The 19,990-nt window shown below is 34.5% G+C and overlaps 1 protein-coding gene across 2 annotated transcripts in view; it reads right to left on the bottom strand.

Annotated features, from left to right (window-relative positions):
* Positions 1-18,503, bottom strand: part of LOC122528275 (patched domain-containing protein 3) — a 56,498-nt gene extending 37,995 nt beyond the window's left edge. For both annotated transcript variants that reach the window (XR_006306527.1, XM_043653244.1), the window contains exon 1: positions 18,148-18,503. The gene's annotated coding sequence lies outside the window, so the exon portion shown is untranslated. The remainder of the gene's footprint in view (positions 1-18,147) is intronic.
* Between the last annotated feature and the right edge of the window lie 1,487 nt (positions 18,504-19,990).

Here is a 19,990-nt window from a genome sequence, read left to right as displayed (position 1 = left end):
AAATTTTAAGTACGCATTTAGTACATGTGTGACTATAGCCCCTGCCAGAATCAACCAAAAAATTTTATTTTTTATATTTTTTTAGGCTTCCGAAGTTTAACAAAAGCATGCAAAAAATCGATAATTAAACTTCAAAGTATCGCCACTTTTTCAATTACCGACTTTTTTCTTTTGTTTCGGTACCTGTTATAGCCAAACTCATACTAATTAAGGAACATGCACGTTTTTTCATTTCCGACGAGCAGAATGGCCGAAATTATGGACGACCGTGAGACGACCTTTTTTTAAAAGCGATTATGTTTGAGAGTGTCACTAATTTTTAACTTTTTTTGTCGCAAAAAATTTTAAAACGTCGTTGAAATACGTACAAATAAACTTTGTCAATTTGACTGCAAAAGGTATAATAGTTCCTTTGCAAAAAATTCCCCAACAAAGTCAGAAAAAACACGCACTTCACACTAGAATATCCCCTTGAGAAAGTTTTACAAATTTGGTAAGACTATAATTTTCAATTTTGCAGAGAGAAATCACACGGTAATAAACTTGAGCATCTACGTTCGAACCGCGTCGCTCTGATTTTCTCGATTAATTCTACGAATTGTCAAAAAGAAAAAACGTTTTTCAACACTGATCAAGAACACGAATGACGTTGAAACTGCAAGTGGCTCTAACATTTTGGCCAAAGACTCTGTCTCGTGGTTATTATATTCTCGTGTTATATTTTTCAAATTTCTTTACAGCAACATTCTCTCGCAATTAATCAATTGTGGAATTATCGACGATAATCGGGAGAACAAGTCCCATAAGTGTCAGGCAAGCTGGACGTTTTACGTCACGCTGTGCATCGATTATGTCCGCGACGTCTCCATTGTTAATTGACCGCGAAAGCTATTAAAGGCGCGATTTTTTAGGTCAATTTCGTGCGTGTACACGGACGGACGTTACGTGAAACGAAAGTAAGCGCGATCATTAACCCAATCGTCTCCAGTCGCTATTTCGTCGATCGGCCAATGACGAAACGCAGCGTGTGTATACGACTATTACAAAACGAGGAGGAAAATCGTCGACTCGATGGGTCACCTCGCGTATTTTCTCCTATTTTTCTTTTTTTTTTTTTTTCTTCCGTTTCCTTTTCCAAATTTTCACTTCTGGTGAGAATCTTTCCAGAGAGATTCATTTAGCTTGGAAATTTGTAGAAGCGATCGTAAACTTCGGTGTCAAAAGTTTTCAGAATTTTTTTAGAAGCTCGTAGAAATATTTCAGGAGCCTTGGCAAGTCTCCAGAATGTTCTTGCGACGTGTTGAAAGTGTTCAGAATTATTCAGAAGCTTGTCGAAATATTTTAGGAGACCTAGGTTCTTGCAATATCTCAGAAGTGTTGAGAATTTTTTCAGAATTTTTCAAAAGCTGACTCCCGAGTAGTACGTTCTTGCAGTAAATAAGTTTTTAAATTACTCTGAATTATTTAAAAGAATGAATACTAATTCTAGAAATTTTTTAGAAGTCTTGGGAAGTCTGTGGAACGTTTTTACAATATTGCAGAAGTGTTCAGAAGTTCTAGGAATTTTCCAGAAACTCGTGAAAACTTTTTAGGATTCTTAGGGAGTCTCTGGAATGTTGTTGCAATATTTCAGAAGAGTTCAGAATTTTCTGCAAGCCCTGGAAGCTCTCAGAATCCTCCGCTTTCTTCAAAGACCTTCCCAATTCATCAGAGATTTACTGGAATATTTCAAAAATTCTACAAAATTTCAAAAATCCACAAAATCTTTTGAAAATCATCCACAAAGATACTTCAGATCGCAGAAATCCGATTTTTAGAATTCTTCAGAAAAATCTCTTCGTCGCCGCTGTACGAGAAAATGCTCAAACAGTAAGTGAACAACATCATGAGAGTAATCAGTTCACAGGCCAAGAATATCTCCATAAGTTCACCGAAATCGAAATTCAGAAAAAGAAAAGCTGCAGTGAGAAACGGCGAAGGACCTTCGGGAGATACGTCGGCATCGGTTTCAAAGGCCTTCGGACGCTTTCAAACAGCGATGTGCACGCGCGGATCGTTTGGAAATCAGCAATCGCACGTGCTACAGTGTACTCGTCGAAGAATGCAAAGTAACGCTTCACGGACGCGGCTCATCGCGTTTCCAAGTAATTCTCTCTCTCTCTCTCTCTCTCTCTCTCTCTCTCTCTCTCTCTAAATTCTTGGTCGCTGGTTTCTAGATTCTTGGTCGCTGATTTCTAGATACTTGGACGCTGGTTTCTAGATTTTTGAACGCTGGTTTCTAGATTCTTGGNCGCTGGTTTCTAGATTCTTGGTCGCTGGTTTCTAGATTCTTAATCGCTGGTTTCTATATTCTTGGACGCTGGTTTCTAGATTTTTGTACGCTAATTTCTAGATTCTTGGTCGCTGGTTTCTAGATACTTGGACGCTGGTTTCTAGATACTTGGACGCTGGTTTCTAGATTCTTGTACGCTAATTTCTAGATTCTTGGTCGCTGATTTTTAGATTTTTGTACGCTGATTTCTAGATTCTTGGACGCTAGTTTCTAGATTCTTGGTCGCTGGTTTCTATATTCTTGGACGCTAATTTCTAAATTCTTGGTCGCTGATTTTTAGATTTTTGTACGCTGATTTCTAGATTCTTGGACGCTGGTTTCTAGATTCTTGGACGCTGGTTTCAAGATTCTTGGTAGCTGGTTTCTAGATTCTTAGTCGCTGGTTTTCCAGATAATTGGACGCTTTCTGTAGGTTCTGCCGAATGACAGTTGTTATTGATTATTATGGATTTTTTATCGGACCAGGAAGTGCCGATCAGAGAATGTCCATCGTTCGGGGCAAAATGAAATTGTGCCGAGAAACCGATAGGGAAACGGACAGATCTTAATTTACGGGGCATTAAACTTTGCGCAACGCGAATAATTATCGTCGCTTTCGCAAAAAAACCGTGTCTCCGTTTTCACGCGCGCGCGTGAAAAATAGGGAGAGGAAGAGAGAAATGCTTCGACAGCGTTTTTTCCCAGTTTTCTTTTTTCTCTCCGATTTTTTCTTCATTTTCTATCATAATATCAGTCTTGGTTTTTATACCAAATGGAAGAACTTGACTAGAATATAATTTAAAGGTGAAAACTACGAGAGAGATTAACCTCTTAAGGATAATTCGTCGTAATATTACAAATTATTACAAATCATTGTAAATAGTCACATCGATTTCTTTCAATTTCACGAAATTCTAGAGAAGACAATGACGATAGAGTATCATGAAAAATATTGCGCGTCTGAATTTCTTTTCGAAGCTCTGACGATGAAACAGATTGTTGATCTGCGATCCCCTGACGATAGAGGATTGCAAATTTTTCTGTACAACAACAATGAAAAACGTGTATCTTGGTGAAAATTGTTCTCAAATGAAAATGATCGCTCGTTAACCTTAAACACGATTTATTTCGTGAGAACATTGTAAAGTAAAAAGGGAAAGAAGAAATCAGTTTGTAGATCTCTAGATGAAGACAGGTGAGGAGAAATGATACAGATTATATTGACTTCTCTCTTCTATTTCTAAGTTCTGAACACTTTCTGACAAAGTTTTAATTCTGCGAGACTTTCGAAAGATCCAGCGAACGTTCGAAAGTCCTCAAACGCAGCGGATCTCTACCCGAGATCATCGGCAATTGAGTCACTAACGTAACGTCGACGCGTTTTAGAAACTGCCAGTTAATTCGCTCGCCACTTTCATCGTCGAGAAGTGAAAATCAGCAAATTTTAATTTGCTCCGTAACAACACGGTTTTCACACTGTCTGGCTTCGAAACATTCCTCTCCCCTAAACGTTTCAATCAACAGGATCAAACTGTGCCAAACTGTGCCGCGCAATTGAGAAGAACAGTTACGATTCTCCTTCGAAAATAAACAATACGATCGTGGATGAATGTACACGATAGTAAATTAATGAGAAAGCATTCGTTTCGTCGTAAATTCATCGTTGCATGAGAAACCGAGTGATCTAAATTACTTTCGTCTGTAAACAGCGATCGCTATCGTTCCTAATCGCGAATTACGCCCGTGATAACTATTTCCCGGTTTTCCTGTTTTCATTTCACGTTGTAAGTATAATATATATCTCGAGTATGTTCGTTGCAGGGAGTATGTTCGTTGCGTGTTCGTTATGTAAAGCGTTTCGAAATTTTATCATCTGTATTATACGTGTGACGAAATGCAGCAGCTATCGCCTCTCGATTAAAAAGTGAAAGATAATTAAGAGTACTGGAAATAAAGAATACGTAATATTGATAATATACCGAATGATAATACACAGATTGGTATACAGAAATTACGTGAAGATAATGAAGTTTCAAGAATTGCAATGAAAAACGAATATTATTATATTATATTATATTATATTATATTATATTATATTATTATATTATATATATTATATTATATTATATTATATTATTATATTATATATATTATATTATACTATTATATTATATATATTATATTATATTATATTATTATATTATACTATGGTTATATTTAGATTTATTGATAGACAATTGACTGTTTAAATAATTCTCTATTTTCACGAAACATCTGATAATAATTAATTAATTAATTAATTAATTAATAATTATATTACATTGATTCTAAGTATTTAGTAATTTTTACACGTATTTTTTATTGTTGTTGATTATTTCCATCATCACCATTATATATTTTAATTTACAATGATTCATCATTTTATACATGTATGTGTTTATTTCTCTCAAACATGTGATTATATTTTATATATGTATTTCTTATTATGATATGTCTATCTATCATCATACATTTCAATTCGTAGGAATTCATCATTTTATATATTTCGACTATATAATTTTCATTTTAAACATCTTGTAATTTCCAGTGATCGTATCAATTTCTCTTCAGACTGAAAGCTTTTTGTTTAGCCAATACGATCGCCAGATATAATCGTGTCTCGTTAACTTCTCGGAATTTCGATTTACATAACATCCACAATGTAACGAGAGTTCGAAGAATATAATTTTGAAACAACGCAAGATATCCACTGGCGTCCATCGTTCAAAACAGTATCTCAATTTCTTCAAGTACAACGTCCAGTTGCACGAAACATGTAAATGCTAAATAGAGCTTCTGATTTAAAGTTTAACGAGGCGAGAAAAATATTTCAAACTATCAAGCATCTGTGCCGTTTGCATTCTTCGCGCGACTCGTAGAATGTGACGACAAACACGGATAGATATCGTCGTCTTTTCAACACTTACGAGCAGAATGCAAATGAAATTAATAGAGAAACGGTGTTCTCCGACCGAATATTTTTACCACAATTTTTTTAAACGAACGCTATCAACATCGTTGAATTATTTCTTGCTAAATTAATAATTCTAATCGTTAAACAACGACGATTAAATATCGATGCAATCAAGCACGGGAGAAAAAAATTTCTTTTTCCAGTTTTCCAATTTTTTTCTGTTTTTTTTTTTTTTTTTTTTTTTTTTGTGCTGGAGATGAAACTGTAAAAATGGTGTCGCGTCGAACGTGGATCATTTGACAGGGGCTTCCTACCGCCGTTTGATCCTCCAGAGTGTTGACGATCGGTCCCCATCGCGCTTCGAAATTTTAGTTCTGGCGTACACGATCCACCTGCGACCGCGCCGTTTGATGGACGAGCAGAAAAGAAGGGCCATTAATCAGGCGATTAACCGTTGGTTAGAGAGACAAACGTCTCTCTGCTCGATTGTCAACGACAGTCACGTTTTGCTCGATCCACCGTGACGTCAAAGCAGGACGTGCAACTGGGATCTACAGACGATCGTGATCGCGAAACGAGTTTCGTTCTCCGACAAATGAATGAGAATGAGAGTTACCGACTGAGAAAAATTAGAAATAAACGCTCGATCGTGAACCTTCGATTCTTATTAATTACTGAGAGAGAGAGAAGTTGATTACGAATACGAAGAGAACGGGTGACTTAGAAAAAAAAAGGGGGGATAAATTCTACGTTATATTTAAGAAATTATTATTCTGATCGTGAGATTATGTATAGGGTGAGCAAAAAATCTCTTCCTACTAAAATAAATCCGTGATTTTTTTATTATATATTCTTTTCAATTTTTTTTTTTTTTTACGAATTGAAGTACACAACGGAACAATACATGTTTGAACTTAAATTTAATTTAAAATCAAAATTTAAAATTAGTTTTTTTCTTTTATTTTGATGTTTTATTAAAAAAAAAAAAAAGAAACATAGGTGGAAGGAAACTTTTGGCCCACCTTGTATAAATGTTACATCTATTGATTGAAGAAATTATTACTTTGATCATAAGGGAGAATTTCAATTTTGTATCAGACCTGACATAAACCTGACTCGAGCAAAATTTTAAAGACCTAACTGTGCATTCTATGTAAATCGTACATTACATTCAATTCGGACATGATTCTGAGATTAGCTGAGACTTTATTTAGTCCTAATTGTTAAATATTATCCAACTCCAAGCTCAGTTTAACTCAAATGTTAAACATAATTCGAATCTAATCTTAAAGTCTATTGTAAACGAACTTTAGACTGGATTTATTAAATTTAATCCTCAAACAGCATCGCTGGATTAGAAGTAGCAACGTGGAAATAAGCGTGAAATTTAGGATACTTGATTTTATCTTTACATCGTTTCTGAATGAAATTAAAGGAATTCCAGAATTAAGCAGAGTAACTCTAAATTGTTCTCAGTCTAAATTGTTTAAAACAACCATAATAACCTCCAATAACTCAGACTCAATTTAACTCAGATATTATTAAATTTAATCCTCAAACAGTGATTTCCTCTCGTACTTTACATTGTTCCTGATGAAATTAAACATTATAGAATTAAACTGTGTAACCCTAAGTTCATGATCTCGCAAATGGCCAAGTTAATTCAGACCTAACCTAAAATTTAACAACTCAAACGTTCATAACCTCAATAACTCAGACTTGATTTAATTTGGATATTATTAAATTTAATCCTCAAACAGCGATTTCATCTCGTTCCTGATGAAATTAAACATTACAGAATTAAACTGTGTAACCCTAAGTTCTTGATCATCTCGCAAATGGTCCAGTTAATCCAGACCTAACCTAAAATTTAACAACTCAAACGTTCATAACCTCCAATAACTCAGACTCGATTTAACTTGGATATTATTAAATTTAATTCTCAAACAGCGATTTCATCTCGTGCCTGATGAAATTAAACATTACAGAATTAAACTGTGTAACCCTAAGTTCATGATCATCTCGCAAATGGTCCAGTTAATCTAGACCTAACCTAAAATTTAACAACTCAAACGTTCATAACCTCCAATAACTCAGGCTCGATCGAGTTTTAATCGTCGATCAGCTCCAGTAACAGCCAGTAAAACTAATCGAGATCTGAGAAATAACCGTAACTCGGAGAGCTGACCCACATTTTATCGATAAGAAGCACGAGAAAAATAACAGAGCGGCGATCAAACGGTATCGCGAAGCAGCGTGTCGGCCTCGAGTGCCACGCCAGATCGCAGCCTGCGAAATTATGCAGTCGCGTGCCTGTTTTTTTTTTTTTCTCCTTTTCTTTTCTTATTTTTTTTATGCATTATCCGGCAACGCGTTGCAAGATCCACGGGTCAATCGTGGAAGAATCGGGACAAGGCCGCGTGCATGAATTCCATCCTCGTTACAAGAGGCAATTGCGCTTCTTCAGTTCCATTACCGAACAAATTATCTCACCGACCATCGTCTACCGATCTTTACGACCCGTTTTTGTCTTTATTACAGTTCTGCAGTCACGATAAATCATGTTTACGCGAGTTTTGTGGCTAATGTGTTAAACAAAAAAAAGAAAAAAAGGTAAGGTAAAAAAACCAAGTTACACAAGTTAACTAATGAGTTACTATGTTCCATTTGGTCGACATTATAATTGAAGCAATTATTTATTTTCATGTTGGTTGGAATAGTGCTTGATTTTACCATAATGATGATGAAATAACCCATATATAATGGTCAATTTGAAATAATTGTCAATCCACCTTCGTGTTGATTGAAGCATTGTACATAATATTTACAGGTACAATTATTGTATATTTTAATTACATATATTTCTACATATAATTCTGAAATGACTATGATCACTGATTAATTGTCATTAGTAGTAGCAGCAGTACCGATTAATCTGAAATAATTATAAATTTGATTTCACGAGTACGTGTGTTCACTTATGAACGTGTATCTCAATTATATATGAGCTTGAAACACAAACACAGGCAATGTTGCATTAATTAATTTGAAGTAATTACTCGTTTTCTCACATTGATTGATTATATTATTTGATTCAAACAACATTTGAAATAAATACAAATATTTGAAATATTCATCAATTGAACTTGAAATAATACTTTTAACAATCATTTTTAAACAATCATTGGCTACTATTCGCACGTTTTAAAGAAATATTTTCAACGTACTTGCATGCATTTATGCCCATTTTGATAATCAATTTTTAAATACTATTCTTATTTCAAATACTATGAATATCTCAATCATCACTTATGCAATACATTCTCATGAAAATCCAGCGAATGAAAACACGTGTGACAAAATTTAAAAAAAAAATAATAATCGTCCTCAAAAAGGACGTTTTAAATACTTCAGGGCTATTTCAATTTTCTTTTAAACTCTTTCGCACTTTGTACTACTCTGCAAGGTGTTAAACAAACCGTAAACAATAAAGATAATGGTCTGTGAAATGTTAAACGTTAATTGAATCTAACTGGAACAATTTCTTTGCGCAAGTATTTAGTTGGTGTTTCTGTACCATTCTCCTTGCACGTTCACCAGAATAGCTCGGTTTAGATCAAATGTTATCTGTGCATGTACACACGTGTGCTTGTATCTCACGAGTTTCGATAACTTCCCGATAATACTCTAATCATACTTTTTGTGGTTCAAAGGCGACGGGGCAATTGACTCGTAACTTGTGAGTTTGCTCTTTGCACTTCTTCTTTATCACGACCAAGTACATACTCGTGGCAATTGTTTCTTTGTTCTTGGTGCTGTATCTTCGTAACTTCGTTTCATTAATTCCTACGTGCTTGTTCGAACTTTCCGCTTCATGTTTATTTCCTGGTTAATTTAGTATCGAATTAAGGCGTCGATTGAACTTGATTTAATTTAAATATTAAACCACAGTTTATTCACTCGCCATTTAACAACATCTTCTATCTTTCCCAAAATTTTCACAATTCGTAAATTTTCAATTTGCACTTCATTCAATTCACACTGTAAACTGTAGAAAGGAATTTCGAGAGTTTGATGAGTTTCTCGCATTTATTATTACCGATATTTATCCATTTTACTCTTAACTAAACAGAGATTTATCTCGAGCATTAAATACTACAATACAAACAATAAAACCCTCTACTTTGTATATATATTATATACATTTTCGTGTATCACAGAAGCTCAATCGTTATTACCTATTTATAATAATAACATTTGATAATTAACGAGTGTTGTTCGAACCGTGTTCGAACTCATCATCGTCGTTTCTATATCTTTATTCTCTACGGTGTACCGACGAACAAACGTTACGTAAACTCACTTACAATTTATGAAGGAAGTTCCGAACTTATTGCTTCGCGTGCCACTCAGCGACTATACAACAGATCGTTATCTCGCGAGCAAACCAGGCGAAAATCGGTTTGATCCCTGTTGAAGAAACAGCGCGCCGCTTCCGTGTTCACGGTCGATGAAAAAAATCGCCCGAGCAAGGCAAAAGATTCATCCTCGATAAATCCCAGCTTTCTCGATTACACGCACCCAAGACGCTCGTTAGCCGGATATCCGGGCTGTTACACACGCGGCGTAACCCGATTATGCAAACTGGACGTACGCGCGCGCGCAACGTTTATAAAAATCGATTCGATCGATCTAGAGACGAACCGAAACTTTAACTCTCGTCAACAATGTTTGATATATCTCTGTTTCTTTTTTTTTTTTTTTTTTTTTATTTTTGACACGTTGATCGCTATGAATATTAAGCTGCTGTCTCGTATAAATATTATTATTATATTATCGCTGATAAAGGTTAGGTTTCCTTTGTTTCATCAATCAGTAATATAGGGTGGGCCAAAAGTTTCTTGCCATCTGTCTTTTGTTCAATAAAACATCGACGAGATATTTTTCTCGCTTTTATTGAAAAATTATCTCGTCGTCTTCGCTTGACTTCCAACACACGCGACAAACAAAAATCTAGATCCCGCGAGACCGTCGATCGATCTCGATCCTTTGTTGTCACGTTGCATGCAACGTTTTATGCAACGTTGAAACGATAAGCCGTCCGCGTTAAGTGTAAAACCAGACGCCTGAATAGACCCGTTTGATTAATCGCTGAAGCATCGTTTGCCACCGATCGTCACAGCCCAACAACACCCAGCGCCCTGCTGGTCTCCTCCGCTCTGTGCAAGAGTGGAAAGAAAATACTCGGCTGCGCGAGCGTAATCGATTTCACGGCCCGCGTTGTTGTGATCGTACGCTGATTAATTCGCTCGGATAATAGGCACGTTATTAAGTAAAATATGGAAAAAAGTTGGGCGATACTTCCGCCTCGTCTTCTTCCATTGTTGTTGTTTTTATACGTTATACTATGCTACATACTATTACACTATATATACTATATACTATTATACTATTACACTGTAATATAATAGTATAATAGTATATACTATATACTATTATACTATAATAGTATAATAGTATATGTTAGTATACTATTATATTATATTAATAGTATAGTATACTATTATAATAGTATAATAGTACATACTAGTATACTATAATAGTATAATAGTATATATTATTACTATTATACTATTACACTATATATACTATTATACTATTACACTATATATACTATTATACTATTATATTATTACACTATATATACTATTATACTATTACACTATATATACTATATACTATTATGGTATATAGTATGTATACTATATAATTTTATATTATAATTTATACTACAAGTATAGTAATCTATATAGTAGAGCACAGTAATAACCACAGTATGGTACTATGATTATTACTGACAATAATTATCTAGTAGTTTTATACTAGAATCTACATTATAAGTATAGTAATATATAGTAGTAATAGTAGTAATAGTAGTGATAATAACTATAGTATAATACTATAATAGTAATAGCAATAGTAGTTTTATACTATATACTGTACAGTTTTAGACTATAATCGTCGTTAATTTTCAATTTCTTGAGTATAACAGCTCATTTGTGGACTTATTCCTTGTGATAGTAGATCCGTGGTTTCCAACGAAGGGAGAGCAATTTAATGTATAGTTTCATCGAATATTCTCCATAAAATAATAATTTCTTCACCGCTAGACCTCTAGAGTCTCACTCTTTGTTTAAGAAATAGTTTCAAAAGTTATTTCTGCCAGAATTAACGTTGATTTCACGATCGTGCACATCTATTTGTCGAAAACTTATTAAATACAAATCTACTTGTAAATTGATACGAATTTGTTGAATGTAGAATATTTTGATGCGTATCTGATTATGAATCCGTTTTATATCTCATACCAAGAATATACATTGTATATCGTAATGATGTTCAGAATAATTAAAATCGATCATCGTGTCGATTCGTTCTTAATTATTAATCCGCCAAGAATAGAACAATTCTAGAGCAATTAAGATGATCCTTGAGATGTTGTGAAATTTCCGGTTACAGTCACGATATGTTAAAAAGATGAAATTGTTTTTCATAGAAATCGATCGTGCGGAACCGCGAATGACACCGATACTTAATGAGTTTACTCTTAACCTAACTCTGATAAAAAAACTTCCTATTAATACCTCACTTTGTAATAAAAACACTTTTAATAGCTGAACTAAAAAGAAATTTGTCTCTTCTAAACAACATAATCGATACATTTTTTATATTTTATACTTATACGATATCGCACGGATTTCTCTCTGAAATCCGTGCATAAATATCTGCGCTCAATGCGGTACCAATTGCGAATTCAATCTAAAAGAAGACACTTTTAAACAACATTTAAACAACAATATTTAACAATAATATAATATTTTCATCGTATTTTCATCATAACCTAATGACAGACAAAACATATGAACTTCGACGTTCCATTATTAATTTAAATTTCAATGTTTAACGCGTCAATATTTAATTCTCTTTCATCAGCTGTTCAGCAGCTGTTCGACACGATAGTTTCTAAATTTCAACAACACGTGACCTATGTGTAATCAGGTGGTTGCGTGAACTCACAAGTTGTAGTAAACATGTACTTTCGTCATAATTAACGAAAACGTCTCTCCCTGTCTCTCCCTGTCTCTCCCTGTCTCTCCCTGTCTCTCCCTGTCTCTCCCTTCAACCACACACACGTACAGACTTCTTCTCACGTTTCGTTGCGCCAGCATCGCGAAACAGATTCGCCGCGATCGATAAATTAAACTCACTGATATCTCTTCCGGTTTGAAAGCACGTTCCGAGAGGGGAAAACGGCGAAGCTCGCTTTTCGCAACAATGGAGAGAGACCTTCCCGCTTCCTTCCCATCCTTTTTTTCCCCTCTTCTCCTCGCTTTCCATGAATCTTGTTCCTTTTGGCGAACGCCTAAACAAAATCAACGCGCCCGATCTATCTGTACCTTTCTATCGACATTTTCTTCCTTTCGTTTTTCTTTTTCCGTTTTGTTTTCTTCGGCGCCGCTCCATTCTTTGCAACCTTCTCTTTTCTTGGCGTTGATTGGAGGTTGGAAATTAGATGAGATTCCGTGAGATTAGCGATAGTGATCACGATTAATCGACAGGTGGTGTTGAGAGTTTAATATAAGCTTCGTTTCAGGTTAACAAAGATTGAAGCTATATATTGTCTTCTTTTTATTATCTTTATTTCCTCAATTTCGACTGTTATTCTTTCCAAATATCATTATTATGAATATCAAATGTTGTTACGCGACAGTCTCTGTTATGTAATTTTATTTGAATATATATATATGTGTGTGTGTGTGATATAATTATATGTATTAATATAATGTAATTTAATTTAATCTTTTTGTCCTATTTTCCCCTCTCAGTACAATGGCAGGCCAAAGAAAATTTAATTAATCGCAATTTTTCAAATATCTAATTCTAATTTCTTTAGTCACAGATTTCACACTTGTTTAGAACATATTAAAATTTCAAATGAAACAGGTTTCAACAGAAAAATACTTCGTTCGCAATATCATCTCTTTACAATTAATTAATTAACCAAAGTTACGATATTCTAACTTCCCAGAATAATTCAAATTACAAATTTATTAAAAAGAAAAAAAGAGTAATCTGAATTATTATTATTTTATGTATATATATTCGAAGACAATAGAATCATTTTCTAAGTAGAAAAGTATCGAAAAACTCGCGAGAGTTTCTATCAAGTTTCAGAAGCTCGCGCTTGATTTCCAATATCAATGTTCGAACAATAGCCGCTCGCTTTGAAACTTTCTAGCGATTTTGGTCGTTCGCCAGGTGATTTGTGCGCCATCGAATGAAATTTATGCACCATTAACCGCGCACCTGTTTCCGAAACGCTATTACAACTAATCCCTAATCAAGGGCGATAAAGCCGCGTTTATCCGAAATGTTTTGCCGTGAAAGCGACTGGTGTTGTGAAAACCCTTCGATATTTCGTGATTGCCACGTTGTTTTCCTTCCGGAGAAATACGACTCCAGATAACAGATATGACTCTAATTCGCAAAAAGCAAAAGAGAAAAATTTCCAATATTAATTTGTGTGGAAACATGAAAATTGCAAAGGTTTCTATCTCAATGGAAATTTCGTTCGGTGTGAATTGTATTTGCTTTATTAATTTATTGAATATGTATGTATTAAGGGTACCCCCGTAAGCAATGTCGTTTTTTTCAAATTTAATAAACACTGCCATCTAGTGACAATAATTAACTTAAATACATTGACGTTTAGCGTGCTTACTGTTAAATTATATTATAGATTAAAACTGTACTAACTCTTAAATTAAATAAAATTATATTACAATAATATGTTAATTAACTCTTATAATAATATCTTTATTAACTCTTAAATAAAATAAAATTATATTACAATAATATGTTAATTAACTCTTATGATAATATCTTTATTAACTCTTAAACAAAATAAAATTATATGATATGATGAATTAAATTATATTATAGATTAAAAATGTATTAGCTATTGAATGAAATAAAATTTTGTACAGTATCAAAAAACGACATTATTACTTATGGGTACCCCTAACACTTTAATTTATTTACGTGATATAAGTATTAATAAGAATTTATATTTAGATTTCTCTTTGGTGAATTTCGCCAATTACAGTTAAATGTAATATCTATTATATTTTATTAAAAAAGTATACCTATCTACTATAAAAAAAAAATACTTGCTATTTTTAAAAATAGAATGATCACAAATTTGCTAATTCTTAATTTCAAATATTCCCAGCAGTGAAGGACTAGGAGGATTCTGGAGAGCTCGTTCAAAATTACTTTGCTCCTCTACAACAGTCTAGTTTAGAATCAACATTTTGTTTTTTTCTTCACGAAAAAGCAATTCTACATTCAATTGCTAAATGAGCTACAACAGCGAACTAAACAATGTTCCGAGGAAACGAGTTCTGTTTCTATCCTGGACGGTAGTAAGGATGTAATTGTTTATACTTCATTGCACGACATAATAGACTTTCTTCCCAGAGAGACGCTCTTTCTTCCCTGTTTGACAGTCGAGAGTTGTAAATAAAATAAAATTTGTGGAACAATATCAATGAAGGTAAACATCTAGCAAGATATTTCTTTCCAAGGAGCACGCACATATTTCCCAAGCTATTTTGTAACTCGGAATAAGATGAAATTCACGGGGAAGATAATTTACAAGAGGAGGATAATTTACAAAGTATTTCTTTCCAAGATATGCGTGTCTTCCAGAATATTTCTATGAATAAGATTCGAAATAATTCAGAAAAGGAAATAAAATTTATGGGAGAATACTAATGAAAATAAACTATTCATGAGATTTTTTCCTTCTGACAAGAGGAAAAATTGTTTCTCACTGTCAGAGGTTTTCGTCCGCGCGAAAAAGAAAAAAAAAAGACTGTAGAATAAGAACTATCAGAAACAAGGTAATCTATCACGACTATACGAGTAGTTTCATAAATGAGATGTCATCAATTACAAATTTTTATTTCCCAGTAAAGGAATTCTCCAATTTTTTTGAATATTTCCCAGAGATATTACGTCTCAGAAAAACTCCAATATTCCAGCTAACTTCGATATAATTATCACCGAGGAAAAAAAATGGCTTAAATTCATCCCAAACAACCAAATGCACGTCAAACAAAACGCTCGAACAACGAGAAGTAAAAGTAGAAGACTGAAAAGTAGAAGAGAGTTAAGAGATAATCTTTAATTCTTCGGTGATGTCGATCACGAATGACTATAGTAATTATGTTAGAAAAATTCGAGTTATTTAATTATATTTTTAACATAATAATAAATATAATAATTAATTTTTAATATACTATATATATTAATACACTATTAATTATTTAATATACTATAATATATATATTAATACACTATTAATATATATATTATACACTAATATATATTAATACATTTACAGTACTATTATAATTAATATATATTATTATATCATTAATACATTAACAATACTATTCTATACTAATATATATTAATACATTTACAATACTATTATAATTAATATATATTATAATATCATTAATACATTAACAATACTATTATACACTAATATATATTAATACATTTACAATACTATTATAATTAATATATATATTAATATCATTAATACATTAACAATACTATTATACATTAATACACTATTAATACAATATTAATTATTTAATATACTACATATATAATATACTATAATATAGTATAGTAATATAGTATTATACATATACTATAATATAGTATAGTATAGTATAGTAATATACTATAATATAGTATAGTATAGTATAGTAATATACTATAATATAGTATAGTAAATAATATAAAAAAGTGTAGTAAATTTTTAATCCACTGTAACAATTATTATTACTCTGCAACTTCTCTGACAGAGGTTAGCAATAAAACGAGGTGCAAGACAATTTTTATAGTTTCGAATACCAGTCGTGGGGGGAGGAGGAGAGGACGTTGAAAGTCGAAGCCGCGGGATCGTGTCAGGAACGAATCCGAACAACTGCACGTTGATTTAAAAAAACGATGTAAAAATAGAGTCCCCTCGACTCGGTGATTCGCGAGTTCCCCTCTGAACCGAGGTCAACAATTTGTTACGGGCACCGTCGCTCAAGGGGGTATAAACACCCGCGGTTGATTGACCCGTCGCCGCGACGCACATTCAACATCCAGCTGCATACCTTCGCCGCGTAACAAGAACAATCGAGATGCATTAAATTTAATGGCAACTTGATGATACTTCAGCCAGCCGTCTTCTATAGGGAAACGCTGTACTAAACTATACCAACGCGGCAAGGTGCAGGCTGGAAAATTCTCAGAGTACTTTGCTCAGGTTTCTACGAAGCGTTTCGAGAACGATGAAAAATTCTACTTGTGTGTGTGTGTGTGTGTGTGTGTGTGTGTGTGTGGAATCTGCGAGATAAAATTCTGCGTTGTCCTTCTTTAAGGGGACAGTATAGAACGGGCCTAAAAATTACGTATACTTTGGTGGGCTAGTAAAAAAAAAAAAAACCTTGTACTCCAAATTAAATCGACCTTTTCTATCTTATTTCTAAGACTTCGAACTACTATTTAAAACAGAACAAGAAGAATCGATTTTTCGAAGATTGACACACTGTCCCCTTAAAAAATTCTGACAAAGTTTTGGATAATATTTGGGGTGGAACGAAAGACATCGAAGAATTTTGCAAACTGTGCGCGTAGAAAATTTTGTGTCATTTGGAAAACAAGTTTCGAAGATTGAAAATATATATCGGATATTTAAAGGTGTAAAATATTTAGAATGGTCCAAGATATAAAAGATATAAAAATATTTGAGACATTTGAAATCCTGAAAGGGTTACACTACTTGTTCGAGAGTAGTATATTTAAAACTATGCGAGGCGTTAAATTGGATGGTTCCAGGAACCAAGGGGTCTTAATTTCCCGTAATAGGAAAGAAATTTCGCGGCAATCAGGAAGTTTCACGTGCATGTTCGACACTGATTGTGAGCCTGCGAGATTATTGGCTGCAGAACGAGGAACAGCTACATAAGTTCGCTTGGTGGTTTGTTTTTAGAGAAGGAAGGGGTCTATATTCTCCTAACGAGATCGGAATCGCATGCACGTTCCACGAATTCGATAAGCCATCTATCGTCAAAGGAAAGTTAATACGCGATCCGACTGGAACAAACAAATTCCCGAACGGAAGTTCCGCGTATTAAAATAATATTCGATAAAACTGTGTCCGGCAATTTCGCTCGCCGTTTACCACCACTGCTACGTACAGTTTGCTCACTACGTACAACTCATCATCGAGGACACATATTACATCGAACTATTTTTTTAACATCCGTGAAGTGAAACCGAATTTGAAATTCGCGAGTTTCTTACATCATTTACCCGAATCTCACAAATTTATGAAGTTTCAAAAAAAGTTTAAGAAGGAATAAACTGAAACACTGAAGAATAATTATCAAAAAAATTTAACAATTTTATAATTAACGATAGAAACTTTTTTTATCTATTAAAATTCTATTGAAATTATCTAGAAAATCTATTAAACATTGCAAAACAGAAAATCGTGAATGCATAAACATTGCCTGGTCGATCAACTTACTATCACATTCGTATCGTATCGTATCGCTCAATAATTACTAATTCCTAACTCGCAAGAAACGATTCAAAGAGGCATCTTTATCGAATTTCCCCTTTATCGGAATAGTAAAAATCGTATAAATACCAAACAACAATCTGACTTTTTTTTAAATACATCGATATCATTCCTTGCAACATATTAATAACATTTTTTTTTTTTTATCGTGCAACAAATATCGCAAACCTTGTTCGTCGATGATATCGCCCCTTGTATCGAGAAGTCTCAGCGCGAGAATCACCGCGTCGAATCCGGCGAGGACCAAAGAAAGACCGGAAGTGTGTATTGTGTGTGGACAGATAGAAACACCAGTTGCCTCAAGAATATTTTCACCTGCACGTTTTCGGAGACCGGCGTGTCATCGTCGAGGGGACACGGAGAATCGGCGAATACGAGGAAACAACAACACCGAACAACAACACACGAGGAGATTGGTTACCGCTGGCTTCGTTGCTTCGTCGCGAAACGCTCAATTCGAACTGAGGGTCGCGCGCGGTTCGAGGCCCCTCGAGCTCACAGCAGCCAAGCGCGCCGCGATCGTTCGCCACTTTCGTTCGGTTCGGTTCGGTTCGGTCTTGAAACCGCTCGCGCGCCCCACTTTGCACCGCGGTTCCTCCGCTTTCTTTCGCTCTGAATTTCTTTCTCCCCTAATTCTTCCACTTCGTCATTTTCCTCCAGATTATTTCCACAATTTCTTCCCGCGTAAGAGAAAATTGCAAGAAAATACGCTCGAAGATATCTTCGAAATTGTTTCACTGACGTTTGATTGCCTCAAGTTTGGATCGACTATCGAAACGTTTGTATTCATCGTTTGAAACTTTTGGCGCCGCTAAATTCGAGCCGACTGCGCATCCGAGTGCGCAGGATCGTTCTTCGAATCATTTCCGTACGTATTTGCTTCAATTTTGTAATATCGTAGCAACAATTACAATTTCGGCTTGTCATAATTGATTTTCTATCGATTTTCCAACGTGAAATGTTGTAATGAAAAGTTGCAACTCCGCTTTCTTTCGCTCTGAGTTTCTTTCTTCCCCAATTCTCCCACTTTGTCATTTTCCTCGAGATTATTTCCACAATTTCTTCCCGCGTAAGAGAAAAATGCAAGAAAATACGCTCGAAGATATCTTCGAAATTGTTTCACTGACGTTTGATTGCCTCAAGTTTGGATCGACTATCGAAACGTTTGTATTCATCGTTTGAAACTTTTGGCGCCGCTAAATTCGAGCCGACTGCGCATCCGAGTGCGCAGGATCGTTCTTCGAATCATTTTCGTACGTATTTGCTTCAATTTTGTAATATCGTAGCAACAATTATAATTTCGACTTGTCATAATTGATTTTCTATCGATTTTCCAATGTGAAATGTTGTAATGAAAAGTTGCAACTCCGCTTTCTTTCGCTCTGAGTTTCTTTCTTCCCCAATTCTCCCACTTCGTCATTTTCCTCGAGATTATTTCCACAATTTCTTCCCGCGTAAGAGAAAACTGCAAGAAAATACGCTCGAAGATATCTTCGAAATTGTTTCACTGACGTTTGATTGCCTCAAGTTTGAATCGACTATCGAAACGTTTGTATTCTTCGTTTGAAACTTTTGGCGCCGCTAAATTCGAGCCGACTGCGCATCCGAGTGCGCAGGATCGTTCTTCGAATCATTTTCGTACGTATTTGCTTCAATTTTGTAATATCGTAGCAACAATTATAATTTCGACTTGTCATAATTGATTTTCTATCGATTTTCCAATGTGAAATGTTGTAATGAAAAGTTGCAACTCCGCTTTCTTTCGCTCTGAGTTTCTTTCTTCCCCAATTCTCCCACTTTGTCATTTTCCTTGAGATTATTTCCACAATTTCTTCCCGCGTAAGAGAAAACTGCAAGAAAATACGCTCGAAGATATCTTCGAAATTGTTTCACTGACGTTTGATTGCCTCAAGTTTGGATTGACTATCGAAACGTTTGTATTCATCGTTTGAAACTTTTGGCGCCGCTAAATTCGAGCCGACTGCGCATCCGAGTGCGCAGGATCGTTCTT

Source organism: Frieseomelitta varia, unplaced genomic scaffold (genome assembly GCF_011392965.1).
Source record: "Frieseomelitta varia isolate USP_RPSP 00005682 unplaced genomic scaffold, Fvar_1.2 scaffold_107, whole genome shotgun sequence".
Taxonomy (NCBI): domain Eukaryota; kingdom Metazoa; phylum Arthropoda; class Insecta; order Hymenoptera; family Apidae; genus Frieseomelitta; species Frieseomelitta varia.
This window is presented reverse-complemented; position numbering and strand designations above follow the sequence as displayed.